Raw genomic sequence first — 15,044 nt, forward strand, 5'->3', positions numbered from 1 at the left:
TGTGTTTGTGACTGAGTGTGTGGGTGTTTTTTTTTTTTTTTTTTTTTTTTTTTTTTGGCCTGCCGTTAGTGTACCTCACCGTAGTACGACGCCGAACCCTGAAGGGGTGCCGTTAGGGCACTTCCATGAAGGGGGGCCTTTAGGGCCTGGTTATAGGAGGCGGTGAGGGCGGCTCTGTTAGAGTAGGGAAGACCCGAAAGGGGCAGTGGCGGGGCCTCCCATCGCCCTTTAGAGGGCGGGGAGCATAGGTTGCCCGTCACTGTAGGGACCTGGCCTCTTTTTCTGTATTTTGTTTGCTTGTGATTTTTGAGTGGTTGTGTGTGTGAGGTGTCTGTGTGTGTGTGTGTGTGTGTGTTTTTGACTGAGTTTTTTTTTTGGCCTGCTCCGGTGAGCATGAAGGGATCCAGCATCCCTAGGCCCCCGGGGCATTCCCGCCTCCCGCTTCCTCAGTTGAGGCCCTCCATCCCGTGCCCTACCACAGGCACGAAGAGGGAGCGTCACTGCTCAGACTCGAGCTCCCACTCGTCCGCTCACGAGGCCGCGTGTGCTAACCCCTCTACCCTAACATCCACGAGAGCGGCACCTCGCTTGCGTGGTGACTCTACCCGCTCTGCCAAGGCGGCCCGCCGACATGAGGCTATGGAGGAGGTTACACTTGCTCCACCATCTCTCTCTTCCACCAGGGGCACTTCGGAGGCTCCTGCTGCGACTCAGCTCCCCCCCTCTGCTGATCCCGCTCTGCAGGAAGATGAGGGTTTCACCCCCGTGATGCGCAAGGGATCGAGGCGTGCTCGCCAGGGAAACGGCCCTTCTCCGGCAGTGCGCACTGGGCCTCCCCTCAGGGATCCCTCTGCTGCTCGTCCCTCCGTGTCGGTAGCTGTGCGTCCGCCTCCCCGCTCTGCATTTCCAGCTTTCCGTGTGCCGGTCCAGGACGGGCATGCGACGAGCTACGACGCCGTGGCTGCACTAGAGCGTCACCTGCCAGGGCTACGCTGCTCCAATATCATGGGTCGGGATGGAAGCTCAGTGTTGGTGCCACAGGACGAGGGAGCCTACGACCTCTTAAGAACAGCCCTGCAGGACGAGGCCTGCCCTGTAAAGCTAGTAGAGCTGATGCCTGGTCAACAGTCTACGAAGGCAGTGGTCATGGGCTATCCCTTGCGAATGCCCATAGAGATTCTCCTTCACCACCCTCAAGTCGAGGAGGCAACCCGATGCCAAAACACGCGGACCCGAGAGGAGACTTGACAGGTCATTGTCACCCTGCGGGGTCCTCTGATCCCTGCCTTAGACCTGGGGAACTGGGGAACATATCACCTTCGCCCCTTCACCCCAGAGCCTCTCCGTTGCTACCGCTGCCAACGCTACGGGCACCACCGTGCCAATTGCAACCGCCCCGTCATCTGCGGCATGTGCAGTGGCGGCCACGACACGGCCGAGTGCCTCCAGCGGTACAAGGCGAAGGAACCAGTTGCGGCCAAGTGCCCCAACTGCTCCGGGCGACACCACGCCTGGCACCCCAGCTGCCCCGCGAGGGTTCACCGAGTGAACCAGGGTCGAGAGAGGCAGGTAGCATTTGTGCAGGAGAACCAGGCCGCCAGCGCTACTCCAGCTCCCCCCGGCACTTTCATCTGGGGCCAACAGCGCCGCCCTCTCATCCAGCGCCCACCACCTCTCAGCGACAAGGAGTTCCCTCCATTGCCCTCAGCCCTGACTGTGGTCCAGACCACAGCCGAGGTCCACCGCCAGCAGCCGCCTGTCTCACCAGCACTTCCACCTGTAGAGACCAGCCAGCCACTGCCTGTTCCACCACCAGTGCCTGGCTCCACACCCAGTCCACCAACCGCTCCCGCTCCTCCAGTGATCTCATTCACAACGGAGGAGCTCAGGACCTTTGCCACGGAGCTGGCGCTGACCCTCGCCAAAACAGTTGCCTTAACCCTCGACATCCCTCTCCCAACAGAGCCCCTTGCCGAGGCTGCCAATCGCCTAGTAGACCAGGCGATCGACAGGAAGATGGCGAGCCTAGGTGCTCCTCTGTCCCCTCGCCGCCCAGCTCGTTCGGCAGGGCGACCCCGTCCCACACTGCACAGGACAGCTCGCCCGTCCAAGAGGGTAAAGCCACGACCTCCCAATGCTCAGTCTTCCACCGCACAGCTGCCTCGTCAGCGTCATCGTTTAGGGCAAACCCTACCACCATCAGGGTCCAAAGTGATGGACAGGGCCTCACCACTGCTGCAGGAGAACGACCGTCCGCAACTGTCGCCGGACGGCCAGTAGACCACTCTCTCAGGCTCCTCCAGTGGAATTGCTTGGGAGCACGGAGCAAGCTCCCCCTTTTGCAGGAGGCGGCCGCACGGGACCGCCCTCATGTCATTCTCCTGCAGGAGACCCTGCTCCCAGGCAATTCCACTTTCCATCTCTCGGGATACACCACCCATCTCCTCCCGTATATTCGTGGCGTTACACGGGGATGTGCCGTTCTGGTCCAGGACCACATCGCGTGCACGGATTGTGAGTCCCCTCCTTTCTGTGGACCTGATGTGGAGATTCAGGGCGTGGTTCTCCATCTGGCGACGTCGCCCCTGACGGTATACAATGTATACCGAAGCCAGAGGAGCACCCTGGAGTTGGGGGAACTTTTCTCCCAAGCTGCCAGGGGGGCCGTGTACATTGGGGGCGACTTCAATGCCCACCACGCCCTTCTGTCATCGCCTCTTCAGTCCAATGAGGCAGGACGGCACATTTCTTTACTTCTGGAGGAGATGGGTGGTGTCTCCCTCCTAAACGACACGACAGAGCCCACCCATATTGGAGGAGGTCGCCTCGACCTCTCCTTTATCTCAACCCCTCTGTCAGGCCTGGCGTCATGGTCACTCCACCCACACCTTGCGAGTGACCACTTCGCTCTCAGGGTTGACCTGCCTCGCGCTCCCCTCCCGCCACCCCCACCTCCACCACCACGGTGGGACCTACGCAGGGCGAACTGGGCTGCCTTCGCTCGTGCTCTCACAACGGCCTTCGAGACATCCCCTCATGCCTCGGATCTCGATAGTCAGGTGGATCAGGTAGCACGCATTTTTGCACAAGCTGCCTCTCTTGCCATCCCCGTGCAGCGACGCTCGGCGGGGTGCTACCGAGACGGCTGGATCTACTGCGACAGGGTCAAGGAATTGAACAGGAGACTCAATGCGGCTCGCAGGCAGTACCGGCGGTGCCGTACATCTCCGCACCGTCGGTACTTGGTCGCAGTGACACGCCATGTGGCTTCAGAGAAACGCCGCCTTAAGGAGGAGACGTGGATCGGATGGTGTCGGACGTTGGATTCTCACTCCACTCTCCGTGAGATGTGGAGAAGAATCAAGTCCATCTCCGATCCACGTCCCCCCCGTCCTCCATCTCATCCTGACCCTGCCGCTGAGGCCAGCCATCTTGCTAAGCACTTCGCCGACCGCTCTGCCTCGTCTAATCTCCCGCAGTCTGTCAGAGCCCTACAGGAACAGCTGTCCGCCTCTCGCACTGCAGCAATTCAGGCAGCATGTGATAGGCCTGACCCTGCTGACTGTCTGATAACCAGTGGGGAGCTTCATAAAGCGCTGCAGCGCAGAGAGGACACTGCGCCAGGGCTTGACGGCCTCACATACTCTGTCTTAGCAAATGCCGGAGATTATGGTAGAGCACGTCTACTTGACCTGCTCAATCTATCGTGGTCTGAGGGGCGTCTTCCGAGGTCGTGGAAGACGGCTGTTATCCACCCGATTCCGAAACCTCGTGATCCCGCCGCCATGCGCCCCATCTCCCTCCTCAGCTGTGTTGCCAAGACGGCTGAGAGGGTTGTGCGGGCCCGCCTTGCTTGGCGGCTGGGACCACTGCACCCAAGGATTTATGCTTTTCACCCTGGCAGGAGTACCACCCACTGCCTCGCATCATTCCTTGGGGAGCTGAGGGGAGGAAAGGGAATGGCCGTCTTCCTCGACCTTGAGAGGGCGTTTGAACTAGCGAACCCAACTGTTATCTTGGCTGCTCTTGCAGCCAGGGGTGTGGGAGGCAGGTTACTATCCTGGATCAAGGATTTTTTCACTGCTCGATCAGCGGGGGTTAGATTTCAGGGGCATCTCTCCCCTTTTTCTCATCATGACAATGGCACCCCTCAGGGAAGTGTCTTAAGCCCGCTCTTGTTTAACATCTTGATGGAGGGGCTTTTAACCATTGACTATGGGCCTGGCATAACACTACTGTGCTATGCAGACGACCTAGCCCTCATTTTTACACGCAGGGACTGTTTTTCGCAGGCTTATTCTGCCCTCTCCTGCCTGCATGAAAAATTCAATGAGCTAGGGCTCAAAATAAATCTCACGAAGACTAAATGTCTGCCCTTTGGCCTCCGTCCTCCTGACTTCCCGGTGCTGCTCGGAGGCCACCAGCTCACCGTGGTCACTTCGCACCAGTATCTGGGGGTCTGGTTTGACGGGGGCCTCACCTTTGGCAGCCACGTCCGATATCTGAGGGAGCGTGCCTTAACTCGCATGGCTGCCCTCCGATACCTTTCACGACGGAGTCTGGGGGCATCATATGCAGTCCTCCGCACTTTTTACATCCACGCGATCCGCTCTCTTGTGGACTACGGAGCAATCTGCTTGTCTGGCCTCACACCGCCAATCTCCAGATCACTGGAAGTCATCCAGAATGATGCTCTACGAATCATGCTGGGTGCTCCACGTTGGACCCGGATCACTAACTTACGGATGGAGAGTGGTTTGCCGTCGCTGGCGCACCGAATAGCACTACGAGTGACGCTTATCACTCACCAGTTAGTGCAGCGCCGACCAGAACTGCCAGTCTCTGCCCTGCTCCTACGACTACTACGACGACCACCTGAGCCGCTCCCCCAACGCGACTGGGCCCGAACCACGGCGGCTCTTATCCACAACCTGGAAGTCGCGCCTTGTCTCTGCCAAGGCCCTGATTCCCCATTTCCTGGGTTTCAACACCCACCGCCATGGAGGCCACCTCCATTCCGCATTCTTACTCCAACGGAGGCAAAACCTCGCTCCTCTATCCCTGCCATCCTGCGACAGGTGGGTCTCAGTCAGGTGGCTGCTCTGCACTCCCGGGCTCGGCCACTTACTTTACAGATGGGTCGGTCCACCCTGATGGCTCTGCTGGGTCCGCTTTCGTCCTTGGAAGGACAGTTGAATCATGGCGCCTCTCCCCTGGTGTATCTGCATTTCAGGCAGAGCTCGCGGCAATTCTGGGTGCGTTGCGACATGCTCACCATCATCATTACCAATGCATCGTTGTTCATACAGACTCCCTTTCTTCTCTGCAGAGGTTGCGCTCATTCTCGCTGCAAGACAATATCTTTCTCATAACGGCCATCCATACATTTGCAACCCTCCTTGTCCAGCGAGGAGCCACTATCACTCTTCATTGGCTCCCAGGACATGTGGGGATCACTGGGAACGAAACAGCTGATGTCGCTGCACGCTCTGCCTGCTCTCTGCCAGAGATCACGTTCCCACTTCTCCCCGGCCCATCACATGTCCGTCGCACTTTGACTGCAAAAATAGGTAGGCTGTCTCGGGAGGAGCACCAGCTTTGCGTCGCTGAAGGTTCCACATCTGCGACTTGGTATGACATAGCCACATCATACTCTCCTTTGGTGCCTCCCCCAGGTCTGCCAAACTATCTTTTAGTGCGTCTTAGAAGATTACGAATGGGATTCCCATCCTATAAGCAGATTAAAAATGCGGCAACAGATCCGTGTGCTCATTGCTTAGAGAGGTCGGATACGCCTCTCATCCATTACATACTTCACTGCCCTGCCACAGCTCATCTCAGATCCCGTCCCGCAGCTGGCTTTGCCCAATCGGCCAACGATTATACTGACGCTGCTGGCATTGTGGCCAGAACACCTTTTAAAATTTTACTACAAACAGTTAGGGACTACCCCCCTCCTCGTTAAATACAGCTTGTGCGCTACATGTGCACCACTGACGGGCTCACTGTTTGCCCGTGTCTCAGCACTGCTGAGACGAATATCCTACAACAACAACAACAACAAGAACAACTCACTGGGCAACGTCCTTCCTGTACTGTTGGAGCCTGTGGCAGTGTGGGGTGCAGACATAACACTGGTGTCAGGAGTGTGGATTTTTAGGTAAGGGATGCAGTGAGTCTAACCTTCGACATGGAAGCGGGTGTGCAGACAAGGTCTCGATCTGGGCAGGAGGAGGAAATTTCTCTGGTGACAATTATGGAGCTACTACAGGCACAAACTAAAGAGCTCGAAGAACTACAGACACTGAATGAAGGACAGAAAGAATTTAAAGAATAATTAGAGGCCCAAAGTGAAGAACAGAAAGGGCTCAAGAACGAATCTAAAGAATAATTACAAGCACAAAGTGCCCAACTACATGCATAGAATGGAGGATTGAAAGAACAACTGCAAGCTCAGAGTGAACAACTAGAGGCATAACGTTAAGAACAAAAAGAATGATGTGAACAACTTCAAGAGGTATCAGATGAGCAACAGAGGGAATTACAACTGAGGATGTAAGGACTGCTGGATGCCTTCATGGGGGAAATGAAGGATGAATAGCAACAGCTTGAGGAGAAAGTAGATGCCAAGCTTGAGCAGCAGATATATGGAAGGACAGTGCAGCTTGCTACTGGCCTCGGGGTGCTGCAATGGAGATTCTGGGTCAGATGTCAGTAGAGGAGAGGATGCAGATTCGCACCCAGTGCTACAGTGGCTGCAGCAGAGTACAGTGCAACCATCTTGGGAAGAAGTTTCCAGGTTAAGCCCTGTGACCAAAAGCAACTGGACTCAGCAGGACTTTTTTCGACTGAACAACAGACTACTGGAGTGTCACTGGGAGACACCCGATGGTATCAGCAAGTATTAGCAACTGGTGATTCCAAAGAAGATGAGGTCCGAGATCTTGAATGAGTCCCATAACCAGATCACTAGTGGGCACCTGGGAGTGAAGAAAACCCTAAGCTGACTGCGACAGAGGTTCTACTGGATTGGCATGTGTCAGGATGTTGAAGAGTGGTGTCAGGTCTGTGATCTATGCTGTGCCAAAAAGGGACCCAAGAAACATGGTTACCCCCCTCTCCAGCTGTACCAAGTGGGTGCACCGGTGAAAAGAGTTGCAATAGACATTGCTGGACCTCCGCCACTCACTGAAAGAGGAAACCAGTATATATGTGTCACCATGTACTACTTCACAAAGTGCCCAGAAGCCTATGCTATCCCCGATCAAGAGGCAGCGACTGTTGCTCAGGTGTTGGTTGACCAGTTTTTCAGTTGTTTTGGGATGCCACAAGAACTACATTCAGATCAGAGTAGAAACTTCGAGTCCGCTCTGTTCCATGAGTGCTGCAAGTTACTAGGGATCAAGAAGACCAGGATGACCCCACTAAGGCCAAAGTCAGATGGGATGGTGGAGAAGTTCAACTGGACCCTGGGACAAGAACTAGCCAAGTACTGCGTTGATGGACAAACAGAACAGGACCAGAAATTACCTGCAATGCTGATGGCATATCGGTCTGCATCTCATGAGTCTACCGGCTATAATCCTGCAAAACTGATGTTGGGCCATGAGTTACGTTTACCAGTTGACTTGTTAATGGGAAGACCACCTGGTGATGAGCTGCTTACAGACACCACCAGCTATGTGAAGCACCTTCAGGAAAGACTGGTGGCTGAGGTACATCATCAAATGCGAGGAACCCTTAAGTTTTCAGGGGAGGTGATAAAGTGCAAGTATTATGTCAAAGTAAGTGAGGTGAGCTTCAAGGATGGTGATCAAGTTTGGTTATACAATCCTCAGCAAAAGGAGGGACAGTCACTGAAGCTGCAGTGCCCATGGGGTGGGCCTTATACTGTGCTGGACCGCCTATTAGACGTAATGTATCGGATTCGGGGAGGCAGGAAGTCTCCCGCAAAGGTGGTACATGTGAATCGTCTGTGGCAGTACCATGGGCCAGGACAGTACAACTGGGACGTCTCCAAGGAATCGTGCTCTCCCACAGCCGAGGATGTTGAGGAGGACCACGGAGCTGAAGTGCAAGAGGATGGTGACAGTTGCCTAGGAGAAGATGTGAATCAGGAAGAGGACCAAGACCTTCCAGGAGGAGTGGACTGTTTGGAGGAGCAAGGACGTCGTAAGAAGCAGCGCAGAAGAAGACCTGATAAGTTGAAGGATTATTTTGTGTATATTTTGATGTTTCATTAGGATTAAGGTTTATGTTTGTATATATTGTGTAGTTTTGTCAGGACGACAAAGAACTAGAGAGGGGGTAGTGTTAAGAAGAGAGATTTGTCAGTTAGGTAGTCCATAAGCATCTCGGTGTTTCCCGATGTTTACAGTAGCTAGCTCTGGTATGAGTCAGAGTTGCCAGTTTGCCTGCTGTTTTGGGTATAGCTATTTCATAAGTTATCCATAAATTTTGTGATATATTTCTCTGTAATGTTTTTTTTATGTGATTCCTTGTTAAATTATGTAATTCAACTTTGTATGCAAAATAATTTACAGTGTTATGTAATGTAAGAAAACTTTGGCATGCTTTGGATATCTCCGAAATGGTATCTGTTGTTGCTAGGGGCAGGCACTGGATTAGCACGATCTAGAATGTTGGAGAAGCAAGGAAGCTTATATAAGGTTGAGGGAGAGACTATTTCAGGTTCAGTCAGTTTTCAGTTCAGTCTGAGTGTAGTGCAGTGCTGTTAGTGAAGTTTGTGAAGTGTTGCTGGCAAGCATTAAATGTATTTGCAGTTAGTAAAGATTATACTCGGTACTTGTATATCAGTGAAGTGTTGTCAAGCATTAAGTGTAATAACAGTGAAGTGTTGTCAAACATTAAGTGTAACAGCAGTTAATAAAGCTTGTATAGCTCCAGTGCTTGTGAGAAAAGTGAAGTGAAGTTGGAAAGCATTCAGTGTAATTATTTGGAAAATAAAGACAGTGAACTTAAGAAGCTAATGTTTATTCACCAAGCCTGAGCTGATCTTGTGTACTGTACGCCTAAATGCTGACCATAGGAAGAACAACTCACTGGGTAACGTCTTTCCTGTGCTGTACTACTGCTGTTGAAGCCTGTGGCAGTGTGGGACAGGGACGCAACATTATATTACTAAAGGTCTTGGAATTTGGTTCTCCCTCTACCTTCATGACTAGTAGCGTAGTTTAGGTCAGTGATGGGGTCAGTTTGGGATCTGGCTCTAGTTTTGCACGAAAGGGCCTTTGGAGACCACTGGACCCCAGGTTGTCTAACCTGTTTTTTTTTTTTTTTTTTTTTTTTTTTGCCATGTCTTCCATGCCTAATTTTATCTATAACGACATGTGCTTCTCTCTCTCTCTCTCTCTCTCTCTCTCTCTCTCTCTCTCTCTCTCGATACTTTGGCCACTGGTCTACAGCAGGCAATGATAGAAAACTGGTGGAACATTTCAGTTTTGGTATTACAGCCACTAATTTCAGTTGGTTTAATTTTTACCCTCGCCAAGGGGATTATGTTTCCACCTCTGTCCGTTTGTTGGTTGGTTGGTCGGTTTGTGAGCAAGATTACACAAAAACTACTGGACGGATTCCACGAAACTTGGTAGAAAAATGGGCCTTGGCCCAGAATAGACTCCATTAAATTTTTGTGCGGATCCGTATAAAGGTGCTGATCCAGGAATTTTTTCTCACTTTCTTTACCATTGCGAGATAGGGCGTTTCTCGACATTTTCTTAACATTTTCAGTGAATATTGCATAGATCTTGAAAAAAAAAAAAATCAGGCATATTTAAATGTTGGTATCTACGAATGTGTACAGTTTGGCGCGGATCCAAATGAGATTCCGGATCTTGTGGATTTAAATATGCTCTTACAGGGGGGCAGTCTTTTTCCATATTGGATTAGACTTGACTGAATTTAAAGGAACTACATGTTGGGCCTTGGCGGAGATATGCGCTCTACTATGTGCGAGGGGAGTGGGGTGGTACGAGTAAAGCGGAATGGTGTGAGGGGACTGGGGTGGTGTGAGTAAAGTGGGGTGGTTTGAGTGGAGTGGGGTGGTGTGAGTGGATTGAGGTGGTGTGAATGGAGTGGGGTGGTGTAAGAAGAGTTGGGTGATGACTGGAATGGGGTGGTGTAAGAAGAGTTGGGTGGTGAATGGAATGGGGTGGTGAGTGGAGTGGGGTGGTGTGATGGGAGTGGAGTGTGTGTGGAGTGGGGGAGTGTGGAGCCAGGTGGTGTGAGTTGAATGGGGTATTATGAGTGGTGTGGGGTGTATATGGAATGAGGGTATGTGGAGTGCGGTGTGTATGGAGTGGGGGTATGTGGAATGGGGTGGTGTGAGTAGAGTGGGATGGTGTGAATAGAGTGGGATGGTGTGAGTTGAGTGGGGTGTGTATGAAGTGAGGGTGTGTGGAGTGGGATGGTGGGAGTAGAGTGGGATGGAGTGAGTGGAGTGGGGTGTGTATGAAGTGAGGGTGTGTGGAATGGGATGGTGGGAGTAGAGTGGGATGGAGTGAGTTGAGTGGGGTGTGTATGAAGTGAGGGTGTGTGGAGTGGAATGGTGGGAGTAGAGTGGGATGGAGTGAGTGGAGTGGGGTGGTGTAGGAGTAGGACATGGAGCGGGATGATATGAGGATGGGATAAGTAGAGTTGGGTGGGGGGAGTGAAGTGTGGTGATCTGAGTCGCGTGGGATGGGATGAGAGGTGAATGAGACAATAGTGTAATGATGAAAACGAAGTAGGCAGCTCGAGGAAGAGATTGTTCATTTGGTGTATGAATGGGTGGCGATGAGGAAAGATGGGTGGTGTAAAAGTTGGACTCTAACAGTGTCAACCTTGGATGGTAAAAGTATACTCAGGTGTGTTTAATATAGGTCTGTTTAGCCTCAGTGATATGTACAGTTCACTGAAATCCATAGTTAGGTTCACTGAAGAACGGGACCTCACAGAAGAACTTGACTTTTTTATCTGTGGGAAAGCGACAGCCATAATTTACCCCATTCCATGCTAGCGAAGTACGAATGGGCAAAGGAAATCTATAGGAGGTTTGATGCATGTAAAAGTATTAATGTGAAGGCAATATTTTTTATGCGCGACAAAGTCAGTATATGGCATCGAAGAACTGACAAAGTGCTTGTATATGCAAGCATAAGAAATGGCATGCCACTTTCACGCACATTAATATTAACGTCCGCCACGTCTTGGATTTGAACCTTCGACTCAAGACTCATGGATCACGAGACGAGTACGCTACTGATCAAGCCACCGCTGCTTCATCAAACACGACAGGGTCATCCACTTCGAGCGAGTTTTTTTAGTTTCATCACCAGAATACACCCAATGCTGAAAGAAAGTCTAGTTGTAGCCTGAGTGCTGCCAGATGATTGAAACTCTTATTTAATCTTCTGTCCAAAAAACGAGCTCCCAGGCTAGGAACCCAATCAGTGCAAAGTAAATATCTTTCTATTCTCCAGAATTAATCCCAAAAATAATATCCATTTTTTTTTCCCCTTTTGTAATGAAGGATGATTATATTTAGCTTATGGAAGGTCTCTTGTAGTCATAGGGCTGGAAGCTGTATTCATAATCATTAATAAAGTAGTACAGGACTTCTTATCATAATGGCTGATTTACTAGAAAAGTGTCCATTCAGGACTGACTTATATTATACGGCATAATATTAGCTATCTTTGCTACGATCGTCTTTATTTCTTTTTCGTTTGTAAGCTAATCCTTGCTTTCGCCAGACGATGCAATTCAGATTTGGGGAAACCTCAAGCAATTAAGGGAGAAAAACACTGCATTAAACCATTTCATCATGAAAATTCTCAACAACGATGAATTAACTAGTCAAGAATTAAACAAAAAGTACGTTCTCGGCTTGAAGGGGTTATGCTAATGTTCATTATGCACTGTTCATACTATAAGAGAGAACGTATGGAACTGTAATGAAGATAAGTGAGAGGGTAGAATGTCTTAAAGTGGACAAATGATATGCAGAGATGTAGTGGTGAAGAAATGTGGCTGCTGCAGACTCTAAAATCTGGTGAAGGCTGTTGTTGGGAGGAAGATGGTAGCAATATTCAACCTTGGAGTCAGATTTTCGACAATAAATACGACCGATTCCCCATCGTAACTCGGATTCGCTTTTAGAGGAAGAACCGGTGGTATGGGAAGATTCTACATTCTCCTTTCCCCGCCCTGCCTCCTAAAACAAGTATAAAAGACTTCAACAGTCTTCCTCTTTTAACCAAATTATGTCTTTGTAGGAGGGACTTGAGATTTGGAAAGACTCTGTTTTCCCCTCCTTGTTTTTTTATGGAAAAACAAATGGTTATGACAGATAATCAATCGTAATTATGTTCGACAATCTCAATCCTGGTTTGAGATAGTAGATAAAGAGTATATATCGTTCGTCCTCACTTACGATCTCTGCATACCGGCCAGTCAGCACATCACTCTAACATTTACCAGACTAAATCCCCCACCTCTCGGGAGCTTGGATCCGGCATTCGTCATTGGACATCACTTTAACATTTACCAGACTAAATTCCTCACTTCTCCGGAGCTTGGATCCGGCATTCGTCACTGGACATCACTTTAACATTTACCAGACTAAATCCTCCACCTCTCCGGAGCTTGGATCCGGCATTTGTCATTGGTCTTAACGCGAGGCTCAGCTGAGAGAGGCAGACAGACAAACAGATAGACAGGTGAGGAGATTCAGGAAGACAACCGGAAGAACAGTGTGTGTGTGTGTGTGTGTGTGTGTGTGTGTGTGTGTGTGTGTGTGTGTGTGTGTGTGTGTGTGTCCCCAAACGAACCACCTTGCCGTGGTGGGGGGCTTCCATACCTTTTAAATATGTTAGGCTATATCAGTGGGGGGAGATCCCTCAGGATGCAGCAAGAGGAAAGGGTGACCTATGCCGGAGGGCCATCAGTGATGGATCAGACTGTTTCAAAGCCCACTGTCCTGTGGATTGCCCTTGGAGGGGTTAAGGCTACGGAAGGAAACCCCAAACTTAAAATCCGTGAGTAGAGTCCCACAGAGAGCGGGGCTCGACAGATAGGGCTCCTGGGAGACTCCTGCAACCCTGACTGGTATATGGTTGTCGTGAATCTTCAGGTCACCATCACAGACCAACAAGGTCCAAGTCATATGGTGGTTAGGACTCTATGCCCTAACCATCACACCAAATTCATTCAGTGCACAAGTCCACTGCTATACTCTGCTCCAGTTTCCTCCTATCATCAAAAGCAAGAGACCTATGACGACGTGATAGGATGGCAGTGACAGGTCATGGACGTGGTTGGAAGTCGCTAGCTAGAGTCCTGCACATAGGTAGCACTGTTCCAGTGGTCACTGAGTACATGATGGCATTGCAGCAGATCATGCCTTTGGCAGCTTCCAGTGCGACTAAGCAACCGGAAAAGGATGCCCAACTGCTTACCCCTGATAGGGAAGGGTTTAGAAACAGTAACTTAACATCTGCTGCTCTACACCTCCTGGACAGATAACCACGTTTGTCAAGGCATCTCACACTAAGGTCAAAAAAACAAAGGAATCCCTCTGACTCTTGCTATCTGGAATGTAAAAACCTTGCTTGATACTGACCAGGACACACAACCAAGCCGTAGGACTGACCTTGCTGTTCATGAACTGGAAAGATATAAATTTGACATTGTTGCCTCGTCTGAACTGTGCATCTTGTGCATCTCAGGAGAGGAAGGCATAACAGCAGCAGAAGGGTATACCTATTTCTGGAGGGCATACCCAGACAATGTAAAAAGAAGCCATGGTATTGGCTTTGCAGTTCCAAGGAGTAAATTGTAACACCAGTCGAGCAGGGCAGTACTCCCAAGGTGGATGGAAAGCTGATGACAGGGAGAGCTGCAGCTCCCGTTTCATCAGCCCTCAGGACTAGTTCCTGACCATCTCCCTTTGCTGAACTTTTTCAGTGTTTCAGTAACACTAAGAGTAGGCCAGCATGCTCTCCAATACATGTTTCTTTAACTGTCTACACAAAACTACATGCACAGTACACACTACACTTCCTTTTCAAAATTAAAAAAGAAACATGGCTGCAACAAATCAGGCCTCAGAGTCCCCCAGGGGGGACCATAAATGCCCCCATCATCCGCTCCTCTCCCGGTGACGACCCTTTGAGCTGCCTGGATCCACTGTCTGACTCCCTTCTTCATTTCTGCAACATTCGCAGCCTTTCCTCTAACTTTCTGTCTGTGAACACCACCTCTCCTCCTCTAAATCTCACCTTCTCTTCCTTACCGAGACTCAGCTGTCTGAGGCAACTGACAGCAAACCCTTTTCTGTATCCTCCTACTTTATACTCATTTCAAAGCCAAAGGTGGATGTTGCTTACATGTACCCAATGACCTATCTTGTTCTCGTGTTCCTGAACTTGATTCTTCTGAATTCTCTATTCCCTGGCTTCGGCTCTCCTGTCAATCTCTGACTAAATACATCTGCGCTGTTTACTTATCTCTGACTATCAAAAATTCTTCGACTATCTTACTTCTACAATGCAACACATTCTATCCATTTCTCCTTTCTCTGAAATCTCCATTCTAGGAGATTTCTATGTCCACCACCACCTTTGGCTCTCCTCTCCTTGCACTGATCCACCTGGTGAACAAGCCGTCATCTTTTCTATCCTGAACGACCTAGAGCAGCTTGTACAGCACCCTACCCGAATCCCTGACCGCCTTGGAGAGAGCTCCAACATACTTGTCCTCTTCCTTACAACTAATCATTCTGCTTACACTGTTCATCATTTCTCTCCGTTGGGCTCCTCCGATCATAAACTTGTTACCTTAACCTGTCCTATCACTCCGGTATGGCCTGTGAACCCTCCAAAGAAATGTTGTCTGTGGCACTTTGGAGCTGCGGATTGGGAGGCCCTCAGGCAGTACTTCTTTGATTTTCTGGAATAATTATTGCTTCCATGGCTGGGAGACATCTGAGTGTGCCATGTGCATAACAGAGGTTATTCTATCGGGCATGGAAGCATACATTCCTG

Source organism: Coenobita brevimanus, chromosome 69, assembly GCF_032717465.1.
Source record: "Coenobita brevimanus isolate Jiangsu-jjx chromosome 69, ASM3271746v2, whole genome shotgun sequence".
Taxonomy (NCBI): Eukaryota; Metazoa; Arthropoda; class Malacostraca; order Decapoda; family Coenobitidae; genus Coenobita; species Coenobita brevimanus.